Raw genomic sequence first — 27,493 nt, 5'->3', positions numbered from 1 at the left:
CACTGGACTGGTGTGTATTGAAACTAGGAGCTCCTTCTCCTCTTAGCTAGACAGAGATAGTATTTGAAAAGTCTTTTTTTTAGATTTGTAATGTTTGGTGGCATCTGGCTGATAGAAAGTGTAACTGTGAAGATCAGGTAAACATGCCCCTCTCTCTAAGAGGGCCTGACAACAGTGAATGATCACTAAACACAGCGTTTATTCAACCAAAGAGGTCCTACAAATGGTATAATTTAATTAATACCACTTAGAATGAAGTCCTCAAAGTAGGCAAGGAAAAGCACAGCCATTATCAGTTTCTAGTTTTCTGGGTAAGAATGTTTTAATGCCTTTACTTTTCTCATAGCTCACCCTCTGAGATTTAGTAATAATAAAAGCTCTCATAGAGCAGAGAAAAATAGAATATATCCCATCATGCAAAGGATCTTAATAAAGGTCCCAGCTCTATTATTTGATCTAATGGATTATATTTTTAAATCTATGACCGTCCAGGATGCACACATGTACATAATGCTCCTTGGAAGAAAAGCAGTTTTGTCTCACATTATGAATATTGAAAAAAGAAACAAAGTCTTCAGCCCTTTATCATTCTTTTTAGAGCTGTCTATTTTTCAGCCTATACAATTAGGTCAATAAAATCAACCAGAAGGATTAAGAAAAGTGTTTTGACTTCCTAGTCCAACTATATGTCTTCAATGTAGTCTGTATTTAATATTTACAAATTTATTACTAGTAATAGTCACTGGTTAGGAAAGTGAAGAAAGGCAGGACCTTGTTGTGTCCTGACAAGTTCTTTGAATTTTGCAGACTTGGGTAGTTTTTTGTTTGTTTTTTTTTTGCCTTTATTTCTAAATAAGCTTCTGAGTTTCTTGATATTAATGAAGAAATAAAGAATTATGCCAGTCTAGGATCATGTAATAAATAATTCCTTTCAAAATCTTTAGTTTGCAGAAAGGGTAAGACTAGCCATGTTTCATTCCCTCCTCAGATATGTCTCTTACTCTCTGGACTTTGCTGCCATTCTCCACTGTACATCATATACAAAGTATAAAAGGTACTTTCCTCCCTCCAGTTATTAGTTCCATTTTATTTATTTTCTTCCACATTAAAAATAAGCTACATGAGGACAGGGATTGTCTTTCTTTTTGCTTGTATTTGTATCTCTGGTGGTTAGCACAGTGACTGACATATAATGAATGCACAATAAATAATAGACATAATAAATTCTTGTTGCCTGACTATTTTTTGTGTGATTCCAAAAACTCCCTTGTACTTATCCTGTAAATTATGAAAGTGGTAGTTTGCATTGACTTGGGTGGATGGAACTTCCACAATGGGAATTTCCCAGACTGGTGAAATCATAGCATTTTATATTTAAGTATGTAGGTGTATTGGTGAAAGGGACTTTGAAAAGGAGGAACTCAAAGTCCAGCTGTTTGGGGATTGAATACTACATGATACTTTATCCCCCCTAACCCCAAGCTGAATCAGTCAGACTAGACTAAAAGGTAAGTCAGATTTTCCTTCAGCCTCCTTCTTGAAATGATGGAATTTGAAGCTCCCCTCCTAACACATAGACTCTGATTCAAATTCTATTATAAATCATGATATCTAATTTATTTGGATATAAAAGATTGAAAGGGTAATGGAAAAGGACAGTGGGAAGAGGAGATCCCTAAAATATTTTCCCTATATAGCTTTTGAGGGTTTTGACCTAAGTAATATTCTTCAGAAATAAGTTCTGGGTTCCCCTAAGGGAAAAAGAGAGTCCTTATCCCAAAGATTGGTTCCAGTTGAGAATTGAGATCTTCTTCTGTTCAAGCAAAGTAATGAGATTTTGTATATATTCCCAGCCAAGTAGTTCTCCCTCCCAGCTCCAAAGAGTCTAAGATCAGAAGAACTTTTGTTTTCCTCCTCCAACTGCTTTTGAGCCTGGCTGTAATTCCATTCCATTCGCCCAGGTCTTGTGGAGGTTCCATCTGGTCCTTTTCTGTTGCATTTCTTCAAATTTTCAAATTTCCTTCTTTCTGGTCATTCCCTTGTACACATAGGGTGCTCCAGATTTTAGGGATACCTGATATTAAAAAACAAAACAAAACAAGCAAACAATATTTGAGGAGAAAGATCATTTTGACTGAATCTCTTTCAGGTATTATTCACTGAAAGAGATGACCCAATTTGGATTTTAGAGAATGGGCAGAAGAAGGAAAAATTCCCTAGATGTAGTAAATGCAAAGCTAAGGAAGTAAAAAATTATATATACAGGGTATGTAAATATTTATGGGAATGGAAAGGAGTGAGCAATATATTTTGAATTGATTATATACTATATGCATGGCAGTGGGAAATTGTAGAGTGTGGAGGAAGAGATAAATGCTTGTTAATGGAAAAAAATAACTACTTTTTGGGGGTAAGATAGCATGACCCCAAATTGAGGAAAGTCTTAATTTCTAGGCAAACGAGTTTGAAATGTACTGGTTGGGGATGAAGGTTCTATGAAGAGTTTAAGCATAGCAACAATACATCTAAATCCATGGGTAATGAAGATAAAGGTGACATGGATTAAATGGTGTTGATAATAGATATGGCAAGATTCATTCCCAAAAATCTAGGCCAGTGTCAACAAAGGCCTATACTCTTAGTAATAAAGGATGGGCATGAAGAGATCTATTAGGTCGTAGCTGCAGGAAATCTTGGTGCTCACTGAGGGCAAAGACTATTTTTCATTTTATCTTTGCTTACCATAATACTCTCCACATAGTAGGTATTTCATAAATGCCTATTAAATTTAATGTGAGAGGTGAGAAAATTTGAAGTCAAAGATAATAGCAAGGTTCCACATGTTTGAGTAAATGTCTTAATTGATTTTATATGACTCTAATGATTTTTTTCTTCTATCATGGTGTTAGCCAAAAGTTCAAGAAGATATTATATCAAAATCCTTTTTCATACTGTTGTAGCTTTTTATATCTATTTTATGCCAGGTACTTTTCATTCTGAATCCCAGATCTTCAGCTTTTCTAACAAATAAACTCATATTGTTCTAAGTGTAGTATACCAAAGAACTTTGCCTTTCTGCTTCTTATTTTTAGTTGAGCTCCTCTGTCTATACTGTCTCTCTAAGACATTAAAACGTATCTTTGTCTGTCAATGAGAAAAAAAAAACAGAATTATGGCTCTTTAAGCAACTCTGTCTAGCAATGCAGAAAATCAGAAATATAATTGATTTTTCCTTCAAAATTCCCCATTTCTTAAAAGCCACAAATATTGCCTGACAGTATCTTGGTTTTCAATTTCTAATATTCTTTGGTGATAGAAATATGAAAAAAGTTTCTACATTCATAACTACTTAGTGACCATGGAAGAAAAATTCACTATGCATGTGTTAGTAAAGCAACTTTTCAAATCTTTATGGAAAAAAGATTTAGGAAAATTACACTTTTTAAAAACCCTTACCTTGTGTCTAGAATCAATGCTGTGTATTGGTTCTAAGTCAGAAGAGTGCTAAAAGCTAGGCAATGGGGGTTATGTGACTTGCCCAGGGTCACATAGCCAAGATGTGTCCTGTGAATTTTAAAAGTCTCCATCTTGGTCTAGCACCCAAAAATTGTGCACACCCACACTACACGGGCATGTGCTAGTCAATGACAAATCAGAAATAACTAACTGCCCACCTGGGCTGTCCTAAGCCAAGCTAGAGCCAACCATTGGATTTTGTGAGACACAGGAAGTGAGGTAGGGAACAGCCTCGAGAATTCGCTCACTTCCTGTGGGGAGAGGGAGACGCCAGTTGGTGTTAGGAAGAGTTGGTGTTAGGAGCTTGGAGAGGGAGGACGCCCGCAGACAGCTTTCCTTCAGATTGGTCACGTGAGTTAAGGACTGACTCTTTCCACCTGGGCCTTTGGGCCTAAAACTCCCTCTGCCTTGATCAGAGGTTGAGTAGCCCCTTTCCCTTTTTCTCTTCTCTCCTTCTCTCCCTATCCTTTTCCCTACTCCCAGTGTGATTAAACCTCCATAAACTTCATTCTGACTTGAGTGTTTCATTTTTAGGAATTTTATAAGTAAATTCCTTGGCGGCCATTGTTTAATATTACATAAATCCTGTAGCCACACTTTAACCATTACAATATTATAACCTCTCCTTCTCCCAGAAGCCTTAAATTTCCCCATTACAGTCCGAGGTCACATTTGAACCCAGGACCTCCTGTCTCTGGTCCTGACTGTCAATCCATGGAGCCACCTAGAAGCCATTAGGAAAATTGTACTTTTGAATCAACAACAAATTCCCAAACTAATGAAACTTTTGTCTATAACCTATTCTTTTTTTGAAATGGATTCACTTAATAGAATTTATTTCCAATTATCTCAGCCCATCCCTGCCCTCCCCACATCACAGAAGATACTCCTTGACAAAAAGATATGAATATATAGATTGTGTCTTTCATGTTTCTATTCTTCACTTCATTCTCCTGAGGTGGGCATTCACCAGTTATTCTTCATATATTAATTCAATAGCTGTATATAATCTCTCTTGGTTTTATTCATTTCACAATTCATTACTTCTTGTAGCTCTTTTAAAGTTTTTTTTTTTTAAAAATTGCCTACTCATTGTTTCTTAAAAGGCAGTGATATACCATCATAATCATATACTATAATTTGTCCAGCCATTTCCCAAATGATGGACATACCTTCACTTTCCAGTTCTTTGCCACCTCAAAGAAAACTGCTATAAATATTTTGGAACATATAAGTTATTTTCCTTTTCCCTGTTCTCCTTGGGAAACCAAGGGTTTTATAACTCTCTGGGCATAATTCCAAAGTGTTCTCCAAAGTGGTTAGATCGGTTTATAGTTCCCCCTACATTTCATTAGTATTTTCCACATCCCCTCCAACATTTGTCATCTTGTTCTTTTATCATTTTAGCCAATCCGATAGGTGAGAGATGATAGTATAACCTTTTCTGCTAACTACATTGAGCTGTTAGAACTAAATGAGAGGTGAGGAGTGGATAAAGTGGGATATTAATTTCAAAGAAGAGCTAGAAATACAAAATGCTGACAGCATTATCAGATGCTTTGAAACAAAATGAATGAGTAAACCAAAACTACTCATCTTCACTCCTGAAATTATTAGACACAAAATCAGTGTAGCATTCAATCATGAAGAGGAAATCATCATGTTTTGTCTTTCTTTTCCCCAACACCAGGCCTGTAACACTTCCCTACACTTATTCACATATTGATGGAATAAAAGTAAAACTTTCAATTGATACACATGGAAATTTCTGAGACTGATACATGGACTTTTGTCAAAATGAACAACCAAAAATTTCCTCTTCTTCCTCCAGAGTCTTGAAATGGTTATAATAACTTTGGTGGGAAATGGCACATATACAAAAAAAATGTGACACCTCAGCTAAAGTTGATAGAAGAGGAGGGAATGTGATAGAAAACAATTTCCATAGAAAGAGTAAGTGAAAAAATCCTGGCTAACCAACATGGTCTCATTGTTTCTTCTCTCTGGTCCATTTCTTTCTTACTTTGGGTTTCACTGTTATGACAGAAATGGGCTTTTTTCACACTGTTGCATGGAGATCCTGTTAATTTATACATTCCCAAATGCAGAATTTATAAGCACCAAGAATATCAAGCAGGCTTATTTTTCTTACAATTTTAGTAATTACACTTGCCAGATGTGGTGGATGATTCATATTCTGGTTTCAAGAGTTAACTCTCTTTTACATCTTTCCTATAAAATTCTCTTTGGCTTTTAAATCCCTTTATAACCCAGTTCCTGCCAATCTTTCTGGTCTTCTTATACTTTGCTCCCCACACTCAATCACCCCCCACACCCCCACATGTGCTCTGTGATCCAATGACATTGGCTTCCTTACTGCTCCTTAAAGTAGACATTCTATCTCCCTCTTCTAGGAATATTCAATATCCTCAATTCCTGGAATGATATCCCTCCTCATTTATGCCTCTTAGATTTCCTGGTTTCATTAATGGCTCAATTAAAATGTAACCTTTCCTGATCCCTCAAAATGCTACTTCCTCTCTCTATGATTTCCAACTTATTTTGTATACAGCACTTATATAATTGTTTTAATGCTATCTTTATCATTAGACTACTGGCCCTTTGAAGGTAGGACCTAGCTTGTCCCTTACTTTGCATCTCAGCACTTAGAGTATCTAATATAGAGTAGATGTTTAGTAAATGCCTATTGTTGACTTATTCGTGTCAATCAATATTTTTGTGCAAGTTTATTACTTTTTGTATAGATGTTCTTGCTATTATACAGAAAAGGAATGGGAGCTCTATGCTGAGAAATTATATTTTAAAGAATTGATTCATTCAACAAACATTTATTGTTTATTCTGAGAACATAGTCTAGACACTGGGATTGATACAAATTTTGGATAAGATCAAGTCATTGACCTCACTGAGTACACACACACACACACACACACACACACACACACACACACACAAAACCATAATTTATATTATGTGAGAAGTTGATTGCAAAATAAAGATCATATCAAATCAATGGGTAAGGTTATGATTTTTTGGAGACATCAGAAAGATTCTTTAGAGAAGGTGACTTTTTTTTTTTACTTTAAAGAATAGATTGGAAAGGAGATAATATAAATTGTCATTTCAAAAATGTTTGTTTCTTAAACAAGTAGACTGATCTATAAGGAAATTTAAACCCTTACCTTCTGTCTTAGAATCAATACTAGGTATCAATTCCAAGGCATAAGAATGAATGGTAAAACCTAGGTAATTGGGGTTCAGTGACTTGCCCAGGGTCACATAGCTAGGAAGTGTCTATGGTCAGATTTGAACTTACAACCCCTCATCTCCAGACTTGGCTCTCTATCCACTGAGCCATCTAGCTGTTCTAGATTTAAGTTTTTAATGTTAAGAGGGAAATGCAATGAAAAAGCTGCTTGTTCCAAACATGAAACATTGATTCAAAGAGAAACAAGTCTGAGGATAGGTTCATTTGACTGAATTAAAGTGGGAAAAAGTTCATGAAGATAAGATTGGTAATGTGGCAAGACTAGTCTTACAAAAGAAAGATACAAACTCCAAAGCAGTCTCAGCTATCTGAATGAGGGATGGGGGAATGTCACCTACAACTGGTAGGTAATAGGAAAGAGAGAAGAGAGAATAAATCATTTGACAGGTAGAGATAGGTGATGATATGAAGAGTGTCAGAATCACAGTAACCCACAAAGCCTATATATCTGATCATAGCAGTCTAAATGAAGGTTTAAGTGAAGAATTGGGAAGAGGAAATGAAGTCTAAGAAGGGAATCAGGAAGCATACTATTGTCCTTCATTTTCAGAAGTTTCCCAATAAATTTAGTCTCAGAACCCCATAAATTATAAAGATTATATCACAACAATTTTCCATTCAATAATCTGCCATGAATAACATATCAGACCAATTTTAAGGTTTTAACTTTCTCTTTTAAGTCTTGAATGGGGCATCTATCTCTCTGCTAGTTAAGATTTCACAAATATCAACCTTCTTTACCCTTGAGAATTTCCTTTATTTAAAACAAATTACCTATTTCACCCCATGATATAAGTCAGCAATCTCTAGTTATGACTGGTTCTTTATACCACCTTCTCACAATAAGATAGAAGGATACAAATTGCTAGACTCTTGTCAAGTATACAGGAACCAGTCAAAGTATCAGCAATGGCAGTTTCTATACCAATTGATTCTCTGGCACATCGAAAATGCTTAACATGTGTTTGTTGACTGACTGACAGATCAACTCTCCCATCCTATCTACTACTATAATCCATAACAGGCAAGACTAGTAGAAGTTTCCAGAAACTCTTCTACTAATGGTATAATACACAGAGAGGGCAAACCTCTATTATTACAATCCCACATGGGTGATTTAAGATGCAGAGTCACACAATTTACTTATAAAGTTTAAAAGCTAGAAATTGTTTAAATTTTTATATGGTCGGACTTAATATTTAATTTGTGGTCACCAGGGATTTTATTTCTAAATCCCAAAATGAATTACTAACATGTAATTTATGGTAGTTTATTTATAATAGAGGGGAGATATTAAGGAAGAGATAAAAGAGGTTAGAGAGAGAGAGAGAAAGCTCTGGCTTCCTCTGAGTCAGGTAGAAATTCTCAGGCCCCAGCCAGGGGAAAGTAGTCTCAAGATGGTTTCTTGGAGGTTCACACCTCCAGAAAGGCAAGGAAACTAAGTCAGCCTTTCACTCACCATGGTGACCATCTAAAAAGAAAGCAGTTTGAGGTCTCCTGCATGAGCTCCTCCAAGGGTCCAGTTCCATAGTCAAGTGTCTTCACTCCAAGTCTGAGTATCTGTCTTCCAGTCTCTCCTCAAGTTTCTGTCTTCCAGTCTCTCCTCCAAGTGACTCTTCTTCATTCTTGATTGAGCATCTATCCATCCTTATGTGTTTCTGTTTCCTCTATTTAAAGATCTTTTTCTCTTGTCACCTTCCCTAAATTTTACATCTACCAATCACAGCAGAGGCTCCTCTTCAGGACTGCCCATTCTTGCACATGTGTGTCACAGACCTCCCACTGGATGTATGAAATGGGCGTTCACACCTTTTTGCGGTTAAACTGAGTAGATCTACTTTAAATACTGGGTTTACACTTTGGGGGATTAAAATCTAAAAATAGACCAGGGATTTACAATTTAATCTTCCCAATAAAGGAAGAGCTAAGTACCTTCATTGTTATAATCAAGAGATAGCCAAATCCAATTTTCACAAAACACATCAACTTGGGCTGTGGTTGATATCCCTAGTCTTTATCTAGATACTAAGTTACTGTTATTAATCATCATGAATATAAAGTTCCCTCACATTCAAGTTCTGAAGAACTAATGGTACAATCTATATCATATTACCAACCATTTGGGGAGGAGGGAAGGATGTAAGGAAAGGAGAGAACATGGATTGCATAATATCAGGAAACAATTATTAAAAATTATATTGGCACAATCTGGTAAAATATTTTAACTAATGTTTAAAAGAATAACTAATGAAGTCTTTTTCACAATCACCAGCACTAGTATATTCTTGATACTGCTTTTTAAACATTGGCTGTGAAGAGTTGCAATACTATAGAGCTTATCCAGGCTTTTTTCTTATATCTGTATACTTACTGGTAATACTGAAAGTTATTATGATCCCCAATTGGGGACAAGAGACAGCTAAGTGAGGCAGGGGATAGAGTGCCGGACCAGGAGTTAAGAAAACTCATCTTCCTGAGCCAGATCTGGTCAGAGATGCTTACTAGCTGTGACTCAGGACGAGTCATTTAACCCTGTTTGCCTCAGTTTCTTCACCTATAAATTGAGCTGGAGAAGAAAGTGACAAAACACTCCAATATCTTTTCCAAGAAAACCTCAGATGGGGTCAAGAAGAGTCAGGGATGACAGAAAATAACTGAACTGAATCTGGAAACAAAGTTCTATTTCATTGCTATTACTTGACATGCCAGCTACCATTTCATTAGCAACAACACTAACTCTTCTCTTTCCACTGAGTTCTCAGTTCTTCAAAAGTCTATCCAGAATCAACTTTTAAATTTGGTCCAATTGGATGACAGGACAAGGCAGTGAAGGACTTTCAGTGTGTAAAAAATAGACTTGAATACAGGACTATAATCCCCACAAGCCTTTGCTCCACTTCCCCAGAATGCCTTGTAATCTCACCTGGGCCGAGATCGAGAAGGTATTTAAGCTGATCCAAAGGCTTTTGAGAGGCTCGCTTTTTTGGACTTCCATTTTGGAGCAGACGTGGCTTTTTTTCATAATGTAGGTGAGGTTGTGTCTAGGCCACTCTATGGCCTGGACACGTTTTTCTTATCCTGTATTTTCTTTAATCCTTAATCTTCAATAAACCTCTAAAAAATATAATACTCCTTGTAGAGAGAAACTAATTTCTACCTGCCTCAGATGCCTCAGTCTCTCCAGTCTCCCCTAAATTTTAATCTTTACAAGTGTCAATTTGCTTTTGCCATTACTAGACTTGCATGAATCATAAGATTCTAGATTTAGAGGTAGAAGGGCTAAACTTATCTCTCTATTGTTTTTCACACATGTTACACTAAAATTTAGGGGTATAACCTTAGGCAAGTCCTTAATCTCCCTGAGCCAAAGTTTATTTATCATTAAAATTAAGGGATTGGACTAGATGATATCTAAAGTTCCAGCTCAAAATCCTATGATCCAATGACCTTTAGCATCTCTGTTTCCATGATTCTTCATAAGAAGCATTGACAATCCCCCAAGAAGTGGGAACAAGAAAGGCAGAATCTGAAACCTACTTTCCTCTTTCCTGCATTCTCCAACAGCCAAACCATTCCTTCTAGTAGCCAGAGTTCTTTAGACAACTAGAATATATTAACAGAAAAGAAAGTCAGAGGCAAATAGGACAGCCAGTCATGGTGCCTGGAGTATAGGGGTTACATGAGTTTTTCACTGTATAACCCACTTCCAGAACATATCTTAACACTATTATTCAACCTGATACTGGTTCAAATACATATATACATAATCACGTAAAAATAATAAATGTCTTTACTGTAAACTTCTAACTTTCTCTTTTACAGGTTCATTAAATACAAAAGAAAAAAACTGCCTTGACCCATAAAATATGGAGTGACATTGAACTCTTCTCCTGTGAGAATCTTAGTGACTACATTTTTCCCATTTTATCAATCCTCCTCTAAGATATATTTTCCCCACTTTAAAATGCCTATCTGTCATTCTAGGAAGAAGGAGATAAACTCCTGAGTCTTCAGAGTTTCAATTCCCCCCTTACTTATAGGTTATCTTGGGATTGTTGAAGCTTTTGATGTGTCATTACAAAGTTTACTGTGGGATTTTGCCCCATTTTAATCTTAAACTCCTCAAACAGCTTTATCAGGACAGAGAGATTCTATTAAAATGTTATGAAGGATGTCAAGATCATTATCAGATCCTAAGATAATCTGGCAAAAGGGGATGTGAGCTGAAGTTATATTTCAGTGTTCCTGCCTGTTCTTGGTTTAAGAAAACCTTTCAGCTTTACTTTGGAGTAAACTCTATCAGGATCTATCAAAAAGTCAATGCATTTTTGGTGTGTGTGTTTTTGTTTGATCTTAAATACAAGTAGTCACCTGCCAGAAAAACCTGCTTCTGATTAATGTGCAGCCATGACATCTTAAACCATGGTCACAAAGGTGAGGTGAATCCATCCTGATCCTAAGGACAGGTAGATATGAATAGCAGGAAGATACTTTGGATTCTATACAACCAGATCCGTTTATTCAGCAAAGGTCACTGGCTACTCAAATCAACCCTGAATTACTCTTTCAGAACATATGAGGACAGTGCAGTGTTGCCAAGGAATAATGGAAACGCTTGAAATTCATCTTGCATACAGAATTTCTGGCTATTTGTGATTATTAAAGATCCCTTGGCATTTTTCATAAGAGACGGCAGGTTTAGCCCTGATGTCTTGTCTAAATTCTATTTTAGCTAATTGCCTTCAGATGACCTGAAATTCACCTTCTTCTTCCACTCATTCTCCTCTGTGTCCTAGGCTGCCATTCAGCATTACTGAACACTTATATAGAAGTTATCTCCTTTTTTTCTTTTCTCACCTGAAGGGCCTGCATTTCAGTCTTGCATGGTGTCATTCTATATTTTTCAGATTTTATAATGTGTTTGGGGACAGCAAAGACTAACACAAATGCACAGGTGAATTTTTATTATAATAATTATTATTATGGTAATAATATATATCCTGCAAGCACTTTCTTAATAGAAACTGGAATGCCTCCCCAGGGCTTCCATTCCCTTTCTTCAAAGAAGAGTTTGGAGTTTTTAATCAATGCTGAAAATGAAATATCAACTTTCTGCAGGCTTTGACGTTTGCTTTGACAAAGAAATCCACTACATTCCTCATGATTGTTCTCTTCCCTCAACCTTATTCAGAAATGCCAATTAGTTTTCTCCCAAATCCAGCTGTCTGTAAGAAACTTGCAAATATCTTGGTTTCCCTGGTGATGTGTATGGATTTCTCTGCATCACACAGGGAGATTAAACAAGGTCTCTAGAGGATTCACACTATCTTTAGCTTTTGGTCAACCCAGAAGAATTTCTCTTGGGAACCCATTAAAAAGCATACACTATTAAAGGCCACCATTCAGCTCCCTGATAAAGAATGAGACTGTGGTTACTAGCTCATCCAGCATCTTGCCCTGTAATCTGAATTCTGTCCTACATGAAATGACATTTGTCCTACAGCCTCATCCCTTATTGCTCTCCTGGGATTTCTAGAAGTTCCTGTTTGCCTTTAGCATCTCTTTAAACCAATTTAAAGGCTGATATCACTGCTTTTGCTTTTTCTCCCCCTCTCCGGCTAATGATTTTCAAAGCCATTCATTTTACTCCACATTTGACATGAAAGGAAAAGCAAGAACTCTTTAAAATACCTGTTGGGCAGGTAATAAAATTTCTGAGCCATTAAATTCACATACTTTTTTGGGAAGACTTCACCAAGTCTGAACAATTACATGGGGTAAAACAATTTAACTGTCTTTAAACAGCTCTGATTGTTGACTAACGGTAGAAAAAAATGCTCCTCAGACATCCTGATTACATTACACAGAGAGACTGTATTAAATACATATTATTTTTGTATACCTAGTTACATTCTAAAATTACGGGACCTTGGATTATTACTTGTAGCCTAGGGTTGACAACAAAATAAAGTTTCTAACTATATTAGATTCCCATTGTGGTGTAGCAGCTGCTGGTTGTCTTCCACCCCCCACATGCCTTGCAGCTAGACCTTGGCAACATGAAACTCCCTCCTCCCCTAATCTCCTTGGGAACAGAGCCTTCAATCTCCAATCCTCCTCCCTAGCCCCCCCCCCCCCCCCCGCCCTGTGACTCATAGTAAATCATACCAACAGTCACACACCCAGACCAATCTTCAAGAATGCAGTAATAGCCAATTACTTTGTTCCAGACAGCTAAAGCAGAAGAGCCCTAAACTATTTATTAGTTAAGCAGCTATAGATACTTTGGGTAGATTTAAAGTCCAGTCTTGGAGTTGGTGTTTATAGATTTCCTTACTCCATCTGAATAACCTTCTCATCCTTCAAGGCTCAGCTTATATACATTCTTCACTCAACTAAAAAATGATCTCAGCATGGTGTAGTACAATTGATTGGACACAGAAAAGAAGACTTAAGGAGGACATAGTAACTCTGAGTATTTGAAGAATTATTTAATAGAAGAGGGATTAGAACTATTATTCAAAGGTAGTACAGGATAGAGATTTCATAGCAGCCCTCAACACTCCTGAATGCTGACCACACAAAATTAAAATGTAATTGATGGGACAACTAGGTGTCTCAGTGAATAGAGCACCAGACCTTTATTTGGGGGGACCTGGATTGAAATCTAACCTCAAACAGGTCCTTTGTGTGACACTGGGAAAATCTTAAAATTCACTTAACCCCATTTGCTTAGTTCTTGCCCTTCTATCTTAGAGTTGTTACTAAGACAGAAAATAATGGTTCTAAAAATTGTAATTCAGAAATATTTAACCAAATAAATAAAAATACAATAAAATATAGCTAATGTTAATATTTGGATTTTAAGTCCAAATTTTCCTCATGGGAACCATATTTATTATGCAATTAAACTAGTTGTTCCCATTTCAATTTGAGTTTGACACCACCAGCATAGTGAATAGAAAGTTGGTCTAGAACTCATGAGGATTTGGGTTCAGATTCTTTCCCTTGTATATATTGGCTGTGAGGTTGTGCAATAAGTTAAGCAAGATATTCTGGGCTCTAAATTAAAATTTGTAGAAAAGGTGCTGACCTCCACTGGTGGAGGGACTTATCCTTGTCAAAGAGTCCACTGAATCATTAAATCATGGGTCCCGTTCTTATTCCTATTCCTAGCCTCAGCTGGAAAACTGGGAGCCATAGAAGTTGTCAAGAAGCAAATTTGGGCATAAAATAAGGGGGAAAAAACTTGCAACAATTAGAGTCATCCTAAACTGACCCTCCACATCATTTGTTACCTGTTGCTAAAGATCATCAAAGCTGATCTTTAACTGATACAGTGTAGAGATCCTATTTAATAATAGTAACAAAAAAACAATAATCTTAATAGCTAAAATTCTATAGCACATTAATGTTTACAAAGACACACACACACACACATATATATATATATATAAAATTCAATTCTTACAACAACCCCATGAGTTATGTGCTATTATTATTTCTGATATAGGGAAACCAAGGCTAGGAAGTCAAGTGATTTCCCAGGGTCACACGACTATTACGAGTCTGAATCAGGATTTGAGTTCAGATCTTCTGGACTCCATTTTCAGTGTACCTTTGTATATAGCTATATAAGCGTAGGTTGAACTAGATGGCCTCTGAAATAACACTGAGATTCTATGATTCTGAAATCTGGGGCCAATTCCTAGCCTTGTCATGTATGCCTTCAGTGAGCCATTTTAATTTTTCTGAACTTCAATTTTCTTGTAAATTGAGGTGGTTAATTTAGATGGTTTTTAAAAACTATTTCCAACTCTTAGGCTTAGGTTCCTGAGATAATCATGGGGAGAGATGAAATACTTCCCTACCATTCAGAGCAGTTTTACATCATTGACAAACTTTTGATTTCAGAGTTTTGACCAGGATAGCCAAATTTAATGATAGGTGTGAATGTCCATGGTAGTTATAAGCCTTGTGGGGTATGATTATATAGTGGTATGGAGGGCATAGACATCCATTAACTTAAATTAATCTGGGATTAGAGACATTCCCTAGTTATATGGCTTGCCCAGGGTCATATAGTTAGTAAGGATTTGAAGCTGGATGTGAACTCAAGGCTTCTTTAGCCTTGGCTCAGGGTCTCTATCCATTAAGGCCCATGATGTGCCAGATTCTGGTGATAGATAAAAATGAAACATATGCAGGTAGTGTTAAAGAATTCTTATTCTTCTATAAGAAGAGATATGTAATATATACAAGAATATTTTTTTTAAATATAAGACAGTTAAAATAGGCAAAGAAGGGAACTAGTAATTCAAGGATTAAGAACTTATTTAGGCAGAAGATGGTTCTATATTCTTAAGGAAAGTTGGGTATTTTATGAGGGATATATGAGGACATAGCTCAAGGAAGACAATCATTACAAAAGCACTGTATTGGAATATGAAATTCTTTGTGGGAAAACTCAAATTGAAATGGGAACAACTAGTTTAATTGCATAAATAATGTCTACTTGGGTAAGATTGTGGAGTGAAGGAAGGAGTAGGGGATAACATGATAAGACTGGAAAGATGGGTTAGAGCCAAGTTTGGAAGGCTCTGAAAGCAAAAGAAAGGAATTTATATTTTATCCCAGAGGTATTAGGCATGCTTTGGTTAGATCTGTGCTTAAGGAAAATGACTGGAAGCTATTGGAAGATGCAAGGAAGTGAGAAAGAACTTGAAGTAGGGAGGTAACTGCTACAATGGGGAAACCATCACAATCTAAGTAAACAGTAATGATGGCCTGACCTAAGTCTGAGGGTACGGGAGTAAAGAAAAATGGAAATATGCAAAAGGTATTGAAAAAATAGAAATGGCAAGATTTAGCAACTGGTTGGACACATGGGATGAAGACGAGTAGCGAAGGGGCAACAAGACAACCAAAGCTATGACTCTGAGAGACTCTGAGAATAGTAATAAACTTGACTGAAGTGGGAAAGTTTATGGTAGAGGTGAGGTTTGGGAAGAAAGAGAATACGTTAAATGCTAAATGTCTCTTAATTTCAGTTTGAAATACCCAATAGGCATTTGGTAACAGGGGAATGGAGCTTAAGAAAGAAAACTGAACATACAGAACTGTGAGCAATCTGCATCTATATGATAATTAAATCCATGGGAGCTGATGAGGTCACTGAGAGGAAGAATGTATATAAAAGGAAGGGAGTGCAGGGAGAAACTTAGAGGACCCTGTGGTTAGACTTTCACATTCAATTTCATCAACAATTTGGCTTTGATCTACCATCCCAGTTTTTTTTTTTTTCGCAAAATACTGTACTTTGCATGTCATTTGTTCCCATCAAATCAAATTACTTTCCTTTCTCAAAAGCCTATCATATTTGCCTGATCTATGCCTCTGGTAAATACTGTTCCTTCTACATACAGTGATTTAACCACCTATGCTCCAGTTTCTACCTTTTGAAATCTAATGCATCTTTTAAAGTAGTAACTTAAATATGCTTCCATAACAACTTCCCTGATCTATCCAGCCAATCATGGTTGCTCCCTCCTTAACTCCCAAAGCATTTTGTTCCTACTATGTCTGTTACTATATTACACCTTGAAATATTGATACTGATTTGCATTTCATGTACATAAATACAGTATAATGGGAGGGGGAATGAAATACAAAGGAAAAAGATTGAACAACAAAACAGCTTATGATTAAGTGCTGCTGAACTTAGTGAATACAGATGGTAAATGCTTCTTGCTTTGGGACAAGCCAAACACTGACTTTCTGAGCAGAGGACATTATATATCTGCCATCTCTTATTTTCACATTAAACTCTGGTTAGATACAGAGACCGGAATGGCAACTAATTCTTTGTTTTTGTTATTGTACATTTGCTAAAGAAATGAGATTATGATTTAAAAATAAACTAATATTCTGGTAATATTTTATTGTATCAAAAGCCTAATTCAAAAATCTTTTCTGTTTAGGAGCTTAATCAATGCATTATGTCTTTAAATGAAGAAGTAGGCCAAAAGGGGAATGAAGAGAAATACAAATTGCATTCTTGATTCTTTTTATATCATATAGTTTCCCATTCTCTGACTTAAGGTAAAGACTAAACTGTTGAATTCTGGTGAACTTTTACAAATAAAATATTAATGAAGTTCATGTTGAAAGTTTCCTCTGTAAAACTTTTATAATTACTCTCATTATTTGACAGTAATGAGTTCTTGAACTGAAAACCAGAAGAAATCATTCCCGACTAAGTCACAAATAATAACTCTAAGACTTTGTATAGTTAATTATACATTTTTTTTTATTTTAGTCAACATTCAATTTACTGACACAAAAAAATGATTTGGACTGACACTTCTTAACTATATTTTTATTTTTAAAATTCTATTGTGTATGATTATTGAAAGCATTTTTGACCAGGTTATCACACATTAGCAAAAGGTTTGATAGGAAATGCTTTTATTTTGAATTAGTTTTCATATTTATAGATAGGAAAAGAATTTATGAATGTACAAGAGATAGAAAATATTGCTAAATGAAAAATAGATGATTTCAAATATATTAAAGTCAAGAGTTTTGTACAAAAATAAAACTAATATCAAAATTAGAAGGAAAGCAATAAGTTGGGGTACAAATTTTTAAAGTTTCTTGGATAAAAGTTTCATATAAAAATATGTAGAAAATTTTGTCAAATATATGAGAATATGAGCTATTCTCTGATTGATAAATTGCCAAAGGATATGAACAGATCATTTTTAGATAAAGCAATTAAAGTTATAAAACTATAAGAAAAATTGCTCTAAATCATAATTGTTTAAATATACACCTGTCTCACACCTATCAAATTGGCTAAAATGATAAAGGGCAAAATGCAAAAATGTTGGAGGGGATATGTAAAAATGGGAACACTGCTACATTATTGGTGGAACTATGAACTTATCCAGCCATTTTGTAGAGCAATATAGAATTACACTAGCTACTATTAGGTTTAGGTAATCGAGGAAAAAGGGGAAAAAACTATATGTTATAAAGTAAGTTTAGCAACTTTTTTGGGATGGCAAAGAATTAGAATCCAAATAGTTGTTCATCCATTCTCCAATTGATGGACAAGTTGTAGCACATGATTGTAAAGGAATACTATTGTGGAGTAAGAAATGACAAACAAGATGATCACAAAAAATAATAAAACCTAGAAAGACTTATATGAAGTGATGCCAAGTGAAGTGAGCAGAATCAGAAGAACTTTCTAGATAGTAACAATAATAAAGTATGATGGTCAACTGTGAATGACTTTACTATGATCAACAAGGCAAGGATTTGGGCCAACTCCAAGAGACTCATGTTGAAAACAGATATCCAGTGCTATAAAAAGGAGAGACTGCTCAGTGGATTGAGAGCCAGGCCTAGAGATGGGAGGTCCTAGGTCCAAATCTGGCCTCAGACACTTCCCAGCTGTGTGACCCTGGGCAAGTCACTTGACCCCCATTGCCCAGCCCTTACCACTCTTCTGCCTTGTAGCCAATACACAGTATTGACTCCAAGATGGAAGGTAAGGGTTTAAAAAAAAAAAAAAGGAGAGACTGAGTCCAAATACAGATTGAAACATACTTTTCTTCAGTTTATTTTCTTCTTTTTTTCTCTAATATAAGCAATCTGTTTCTTGTTTTACAATATAATGAACACCAAAATATGTATTTTATGATAATATATGTACAAGTATTACCTGTCTTCTTTGGAAGGAGGGAGGGTTGGGAGAGGAAGGGATAAGATGAAGGAAGAAAACATGGATTGAAAAATGTCAGAAAAATGTAATCTGGAAAACATTAAAATAAGAAAAAGAAGCAACCTCTTAGCAGAGATATGATATAGGAGGGGTCCAGAGTTGGACATTTTCAAACATGGACAATGTTTTGATTTGTTTTGTTGGACAAAACTTATTTGTTATATGGGGTAGACTTTTATCTAGATGAGCATTTTTAGGTTGGTGGAAACTGATACATAGACCAACAAAAAGAGCTTCAATAAAATAGCTTTGAAAATTCACAGAAGAAAACAAAAAAGTAGAAAAGGAGCAAATAAATAATACTTTTGTTGCTACTTTGTTAAATTTTACATATTTATGTCATATTTCTTAAATATTATACATTAAAGTTCACATTTTCTCAGAAAATCTTATTATATGTGTATTCAAAAACATGTTGATTAAATTCATAATAAAAAAGAAAACTAAGTTAAAAAAAGAATTAGACATTTTAATAAGTCACTAAGTGATTAGTGTGTAAATAATTAAACCATGTATTTAAATCAATTGATGTGGAAATTACTTTTATCGAAATAAAACACTTATTTTAGATAAAAAGTATAGAAACATTGTTTCAAAGAGTCTTTCCTTAACATGATCAAAATTATATATCTAAAGCTAATAGCTAGCATTATCTTCAATGGAGAAACACTGGAAATTTTCCAGGAAATTTCAGAGAAAAAACAAAGATGCTATTATTTCTCATTATTATTTTACCTAGGGTTAGAAATACTCTAAAGAAATGAAAAAAAATAAACTTCATCAAAGAGAAAGCAAAATTATCCCTATCCAAAGACTATATGATAGTTTACTTAAAAGGGTACAAAGAATCAGTAAAGAAACCGAGATGACTAATAGCTTTAACAAAGTAACAGAATATAAAATAGTCTCTCAGCATAATCAGCTTTTCTATATAGTGCTAACAAAACCCAGAAGGAAGAGGCAAAAAGAAAGTCCAAACTTACCAAGATTTATACAAGCTCCTATATCAACAACTACAAAACACTCAAAAAATTTTAATGGAGAGTTATTTATCATAGTTAAGCTAACATAAATAAAATTATATGATTGATCTTAATTTGTAATATAGTACGATTCCAGCAAAACTACCAGGGGACTACTTTATGAACTAAATAAAATAAAAGCAAAACTCATTTGACCCAAAATATTCAAAGAATTTCAAGAGAAATAATAAAAAATAAAAACATAAGAGAAGGGAAGCTAACTTTACCAGATATCAGATTAAGCCATAAAATAGTAAACAACATAAATATTTAGTATTTATCAAAAATAGAAAGAGATCAGTGAAAGAGATTAAACAATACCCAGATGTTTGCAAACAAAAGCACCAGCTTAACATTCAATAAACCCAAAGACAAAAGCTACTGGGAGAAAGACAAGAATTTAAAGGAAGATAAAATTGATTTGATAAAAAATAGGTTCACTTGAGCATCCACTATATTTTACAATAATCTCCAAACAAATAGGTGATCTTATTACCAAAATTTATCTTTAAACATTCAAATAGATCTATGATCTTAACAATTTTGAAGCAACACTAAAGATAACAAACCTCCATGCAGACCCATCCTTTGTAATGCTTGTCGTGTCTACCCATGGAGGAATCCAGGTTATCCACCCATTATGCTTTCCCAGACTACCAGAGGGGGACACTGGCCCCCAAGTAATCAATTAATTACTCAATTAACTATTTTTATAAACAATAAAAAAGTACAGTGTGATCTTATATAGTGTACTTCTTTCATCCATTTTTCAAATTATAAATATATGGTTCATTGTAGCATATTATTTTTTATATTTATACCTTCATTAAAAATGCCTTCAGTTTATATATAAATGACATACAAAGATTTTTAATAAATCAAAAAGCAAATAAAGAGATTAGTAATTATTGATATTCTCTTGATTTCTTTTTTGTAGTAATAATAAGGATTGTTTCTACAGCTTAGTATCTTCTCTTTCGGATATCTTGTAATATCATTCCTCACCACCCTCATAATTGTCATCTTCAGTGTGGATCTTCCTGACCCAGTTCTCCTTATATTGCCATTTGTGCTTCTCCTATGAGCACATCCAGGATATATATAGCACCTCTACTGTGATTGGTAGAGGAACAGTATGTTATCACTGTGTACAAAAATTCTCCATTTTAGGTTTTTTTTTTTCCCCTTCACTTTCATACTTGGATGCCCTTAGCCTAACTTCACTTGGTTACACATCTTGCCATAAACTTAAAAAAAATGCTTTCTTTCTATTATTGTAAAGTTGTCAAACCAGCAAACGTGAAAATTTCCATACATAAAGAACAGAAAAAGACTACATATGAAACCATGAATCTTCCACTACATAGAATGGAAGTGGTTTTTTTGCATGTTTAATATATTTCTAACACTACTTTGTTAGTAGTCCAATCTGATTATCTTTCTAACCTTATTGGTTTATTTTTCAATGATTCAATGATGCCATTTTTTTAATTTTTTGTATCATAGTCTACATTCATCTCCAACTCCACAACCCCTCCCCACCCTGACCACAAAAAGTCTTCAATTGAAGCAATTCCACATGTTGGGTCATGTCTGGAAATGCATGCCTTGTTCTGTACATCTCTCTGACAAGATGTGGAAAGCATGGTCCATTAGTCTCTCATAATCCTGAATGATCATCATTTTGATCATAGTTCTGAAATCTTTTGTAACTTTTCTTTATACTCTCTTGGTCGTTGCAATTTGTGCTCCTGATTCTGCTGATTTAGCTCCATTTTAGATCCTAGAAGTCTTCCTGAGTTACTTTGAATCTATTTCACTTGTAATTTCTTGTAGAGAAATAATATTCCATGCAGATTTCTTATTGTATTTTTCAACTATTCTCTAATTATATATTTCTCTCAGTTCCCACAATTTTTGTTTCCTTTTCTTTGCTATAAAAATATACCATGATAAACTGATATGTATTTTGGACCTCTTCTATTTTCTTTGATCTCTATGGTTTCTCATAGTTAGTGACTATATTAATAAGACTACACTTATTTAAGTAATTTTTTTAAACCCTTACCCACCATGTTGGAGTCAATACAGGCAGAAGAGGCTAGGCAATGAGGGTTAAGTGACCGCTGGGAAGTGTCTGAGGCCAGATTTGAACCTAGGACTTCCCCTCTCTAGGCCTGGCTCTCAATCCACTTAGCTACCCAGCTGCCCCCATGTTTAAGCAGTTTTTAAGGTATATTTCCAAATTATTTTCTGGAATTTTCTGGAACCTACAATACTACCAATAATGCCTTAGTCTTCCTTACAGCTTCTTCAGCTGTTATTTTACTTTTTTTTTCTTTTGGGGGAATGTCATTGATTCAAAGTAGGATCTCAGATTTATTTTCAACTTTTTGAAATAAATTTGTTTTTATATTCATTTTAAAATTATGTACTTCTGGCAAAAAACATGGCAATCTAAGTGATATGGATGAATACTTACAAAAATATAAATTGCCTAGATTAAAAGACGAAGAAATAAATTACCTAAACAACCCCATATCAGAAAAAGAAATTGAATAAGCCATCAAAGAACTCCCTAAGAAAAAATCCCTGGTCCAGACGGATTCAAAAATGAATTCTATCAAACATTCAAAGAACAGCTAACCCCAATACTATACAAACTATTTGACAGAATAAGCCAAGAAGGGGTTCTACCAAATTCTTTTTATGACACAAACATGGTACTGATCCCAAAGCCAGGCAGGTTAAAAACAGAGAAAGAAAACTATAGGCCAATCTCCTTAATGAATATAGATGCAAAAATCTTAAATAGGATACTAGCAAAAAGACTCCAGCAAGTCATCACAAGGGTTATCCACTATAATCAGGTAGGATTTATACCAGGAATGCAAGGATGGTTCAATATTAGGAAAACCATCCACATAATTGACCATATAAACAAGCAAACCAACAAAAATCACATGATTATCTCAATAGATGCAGAAAAAGCCTTTGACAAAATACAACACCCATTCCTATTGAAAACACTAGAAAGTATAGGAATAAAAGGGCCTTTCCTAAAAATAATAAACAGTATATACCTAAAACCATCAGCAAACATCATCTGCAATGGGGAAAAACTCAAAGCCTTCCCAATAAGACCAGGAGTCAAGCAAGGATGTCCATTATCACTTTTATTATTTAATATTGTACTAGAAACACTAGCAGTAGCAATTAGAGAAGAAAAAGAAATTGAAGGTATTAAAATTGGCAATGAGGAGACCAAGCTGTCACTCTTTGCGGATGATATGATGGTCTACTTAAAGAATCCTAGAGATTCAACCAAAAAGCTAATTGAAATAATCAACAACTTTAGCAAAGTTGCAGGATACAAAATAAACCCACATAAGTCATCAGCATTTCTATATATCTCCAACCCAGTTCATCAGCAAGAATTAGAAAGAGAAATTCCATTTAAAGTCACCCGAGACAATATAAAATACTTAGGAATCTATCTGCCGAGACAAACACAGGAACTATATGAACACAACTACAAAACACTCTCCACACAATTAAAACTAGATCTAAACAATTGGAAAAACATTGATTGCTAATGGGTGGGACAAGCTAACATAAAAATGACCATCCTACCCAAACTTATCTATTTATTTAGTGCCATACCCATTGAACTACCAAAAAAGTATTTTACTGAATTAGAGAAAACCATAACAAAGTTCATTTGGAAGAATAAAGGATCAAGGATATCCAGGGAAATAATGAAAAAAAAATACAAAGGAAGATGGCCTTGCAGTCCCAGATCTCAAACTATATTACAAAGCAGCGGTTATCAAAACAATTTGGTACTGGCTAAGAGACAGAAAGGAGGATCAGTGGAATAGACTTGGGGTAAATGACCTCAGTAAGACAGTCTTTGACAAATCCAAAGATCCCAGCTTTGGGGACAAAAACCCAGTATTTGATAAAAAACTGCTGGGAAAATTGGAAGACAGTATGGGAGAGATTAGGTTTGGATCAACACCTCACACCCTACACCAAGATAAACTCAGAATGGGCGAATGACTTGAATATAAAGAAGGAAACTATAAGTAAATTAGGTGAACACAGAATAGTATATATGTCAGACCTGTGGGAAGGGAAAGATTTTAAAACCAAGCAAGACTTAGAAAGAGTCACAAAATGCAAGATAAATAATTTTGACTACATCAAATTAAAAAGGTTTTGCACAAACAAAACCAATGTAACTAAAATTAGAAGGAAAGCAACAAATTGGGAAACAATCTTCATAACAAAAACCTCTGACAAAGGTCTAATTACTCAAATCTATAAAGAGCTAAACTGTACAAAAAATCAAGCCATTCTCCAATTGAAAAATGGGCAAGGGACATGAATAGGCAATTTTCAGTTAAAGAAATCAAGACTATTAATAAGCACATGAAAAAATGTTCTAGATCTCTTATAATCAGAGAGATGCAAATCAAAACAACTTTGAGGTATCACCTCACACCTAGCAGATTGTTCAACATGACAGCAAAGGAAAGTAATGAATGCTGGAGGGGATGTGGCAAAGTAGGGACATTAATGCATTGCTGGTGGAGTTTTGAATTGATCCAACCATTCTGGTGGGTGATTTGGAACAATGCCCAAAGGGCGATAAAAGATTGTCTACCCTTTGATCCAGCCATAGCACTGCTGGGTTTGTACCCCAAAGAGATAATAAGGAAAAAAGACCTGTACATGAATATTCATAGCTTCGGCCTTTGTGGTGGCCAAAAATTGGAAAATGAGGAGATGCCCTTCAATTGGAGAATGGCTGAACAAATTGTGGTATATGTTGGTGATGGAATACTGTTGTGCTAAAAGGAATAATAAAGTGGAGGAATTCCATGGAGACTGGAACAACCTCCAGGAAGTGATGCAGAGCGAGAGGAGCAGAACCAGGAGAACATTGTGCACAGAGACTGACACATTGTGGTACAAGAGAATGTAATGGACTTCTCCAGTAATGGCTTTACAATGTCCCTGAACAACCTGCAGCGATCTACGAGGAAAAAAATAAACAAAAAAACTATCCTAAATCAGAGGACAAACTGAGGGAGTAAAAACACCTAGGAAAAGCAACTGCTTGACTACAGAGGTTGAGGGGACATGATCGAGGAGAGATGCTAAATGAGAGCCCTAATGCAAATACCAACAACAAGGAAATGGGTTCAGAGCAAGGACACATGTGATACCCAGACGAATTGCACTTCAGCTAGGGAAGGGGGGGGGGGAGGGGGAGTTGGGGGGGAGGAAAAGAAAATGATCTGTTTCCAATGAACAATGTATGAAAATGACCAAATAAAATAATGTTTTAAAAACTAAAAAAAAAAATTATGTACTTCTGAATTCTCTCCCTTCTTTCGACTCCCCCTCCCCCACTCATTGAGAAGGCAAGAAATGTGATATCAATTATATGTGTGAAATTGTGTAAAATATATCTCCAGATGAGCCATATTGCAAAAGAAAAAGAAAGTAAAAAGAATCATTTTTTAATCTACACTCAAATTTCATCAGTTTTTCTCTGTGGAAAGATATAGTATTTGTCATCATGAGTCCCTTGGAATTATTTTGGATCACTGTATTGAGCAGAGTAGCTAGATATTGTGGTGAGTGAAAGAAGGATTGAGTGAGGGTAAAAAATATTTGAACCCCCAAACATTTTGATTTATTAAGCAATGCATTGGCCCATTTCTCAAATTAGGGCTAAACCCTGAATACAGAGGAAGACATACTTTTTATTCATTAAAAACAAATAATGAAATGAGGGCATAATATACCATTAGGAAATCTGATTTCTAATTTTATAAAAGATTAGGGACTTTTTTAGTTGGCTTACCTTAGAAAATAGGTAAAATTCCTGAATTAAGCAAAAGAGGTATTCCACTCCCTGCAAATGTCTATAGACAATGAAAGGAACATTGAAACAATAACTAATTGATCAGGATAGGGGCAGTTTTCAGTTAAGATATATGAGTTGCTTGAGATGTACAGTTGTGAGAACACTTCCTGCATTAATCTTTGGATCTGACCTTGTTTTTGGTCATTAGATAAGGGACTCTAAACAGCAAGTAGAGGTGATCCATTTTCGAAGCTACACAGAGCTAGGTTTAAACAATGCAGTAAGATTTTTTTCCCCCAATTCCCACAACTGAATACATTTAATTCACATTACAGAAATTTGACTAGACACATCGTTGAATAGAAAGAAGTGATCTAGATGGAGAATTGAGTCACAAGATGGAATAAATGTGGCTCACTACATCCCCATGATTATAACCACTTGCTGACCTCATCCCTTCAATTCCTTCATCTTTCACAGTTGATCATCCTAGCAATTTTTTTTTCTGTTACCATGTACAATGTTTTCCTGGTTATAATGACTTTGTTTTTCATCAGTTCATATAAGTTTTCAGAAGTTTTATTTTAAACTATCCTGTTCATCATTTCTTATAACATAATAGTACAGTATTCCATCATAATAATATACCACAACTTGTTCAGCCTTTCCTTAATTGATAGGCATCCCCTCAATTTCTAATTTTTTGCCATCACAAAAGAAAGCTGTTACAAATATTTTTATAAATATTTAAATATGAATAATAAATTTTATAAATGAAATATTTCCCCCTTAATATCTTTGGCATACAATGCTAGTAGTTATATCAATGGATATAAGATCACACAGTTTTATAGCCCTTGACAGCTTTCCAAATTATTCTCCAGAATGGTTGAACAAGTTCACAATTCCACCAACAGAGTAACAGGATCCCTAATATTCTACATCCCCTTCAGCATGTCCTTTTCTTTTTCTGCTATTAGCAACTCCGGCAGATGAAATAGTGTACTTCAAAAGTGGTTTTAATTTGCATTTCTCTAATCAATAGTAATTTCGAAAATTTTATATGTTTACAAATAGTTTTGATTTCTTCTTCTGAAAACTTCTTGTTCATATCCTCTGACCATTTATCAATTGGGGAATGCCTTATGTTTTTTTATAAATTTGACTCATTTCCTTATATATTTCAGAAAGGAAGCCTTTATCAGAGAAATTTGCTTTAGAAATCTTTTCCCAGTCTTCTGGTTTTCTTCTGAGTTTGGCTACATTGACTTTTTGTATGTGTGTAAAACTTTTAAGATTTTGTATTATGATTAAGGAATGTTAATAATTATTCTTATTAATTATTATATTATGTAGCATATGCTATAGCATCTTCTAATATTGAACATTAATTATAATATAAATAAATTATATTGATAATGAAATTATATTAATCAAAATTATGCATTTTACCTCTTATGATTTTCTCTCTCATTTGGTCATAAACTCTTCCCTTATCCACAGATCTAGCAGGTAAAATTTTTCCTGCTCCCCAACTGCTTTTGATATTACCTTTTATGTCTAAATTATGTACCCATTTTGACCTTTTCTTGTACCCATTTGACCTTGTACCCATCCCTTCCTTCATATTTTTTTTCATTGGTTCCCTTGATATTCTTGATATTTTGTTCTTCCAAATGAATTTTATTATTTCTAACTCATCAAATAATTCTTTGGTAGTTTGATTGTTCTAGCATTGAATCAGTAAATGAATTCAGATAGAATTGCCTCTTTATTATATTGGCTCAGCCTACCCATGAGCTATTAATATTCTCCTTTTGTTTAGATCTGTCTATTTGTTTGAAAAGTATTTTATAACTGTTTACATAGTTCTGGCAGCTAAACAATGAAGTGGATAGAGTGTCAGGTTTGTAGTTTGAAAAACCTAAATTCAAATCTGGTTTCAGACAAGGCAAGTTACTTAATTCTGTTTCCCTCCTCATTTGTAGAATAAG

At 34.8% G+C, this 27,493-nt stretch overlaps 1 long non-coding RNA gene across 1 annotated transcript in view; it reads right to left on the bottom strand.

Moving 5' to 3' along the window:
• Positions 1-1,590: 1,590 nt before the first annotated feature.
• Positions 1,591-27,493, bottom strand: part of LOC103099731 (uncharacterized) — a 49,961-nt gene continuing 24,058 nt past the window's right edge. Inside the window, exon 2 of the long non-coding RNA XR_463151.3 lies at positions 1,591-2,074. This is a non-coding gene — a long non-coding RNA (uncharacterized LOC103099731). The remainder of the gene's footprint in view (positions 2,075-27,493) is intronic.

The sequence above is a fragment of the Monodelphis domestica genome, chromosome 2, assembly GCF_027887165.1.
Source record: "Monodelphis domestica isolate mMonDom1 chromosome 2, mMonDom1.pri, whole genome shotgun sequence".
Classification (NCBI taxonomy): domain Eukaryota; kingdom Metazoa; phylum Chordata; class Mammalia; order Didelphimorphia; family Didelphidae; genus Monodelphis; species Monodelphis domestica.
The sequence above is the reverse complement of the archived record's forward strand: the minus strand, read 5'-3'. Positions and strand labels throughout refer to the sequence as shown.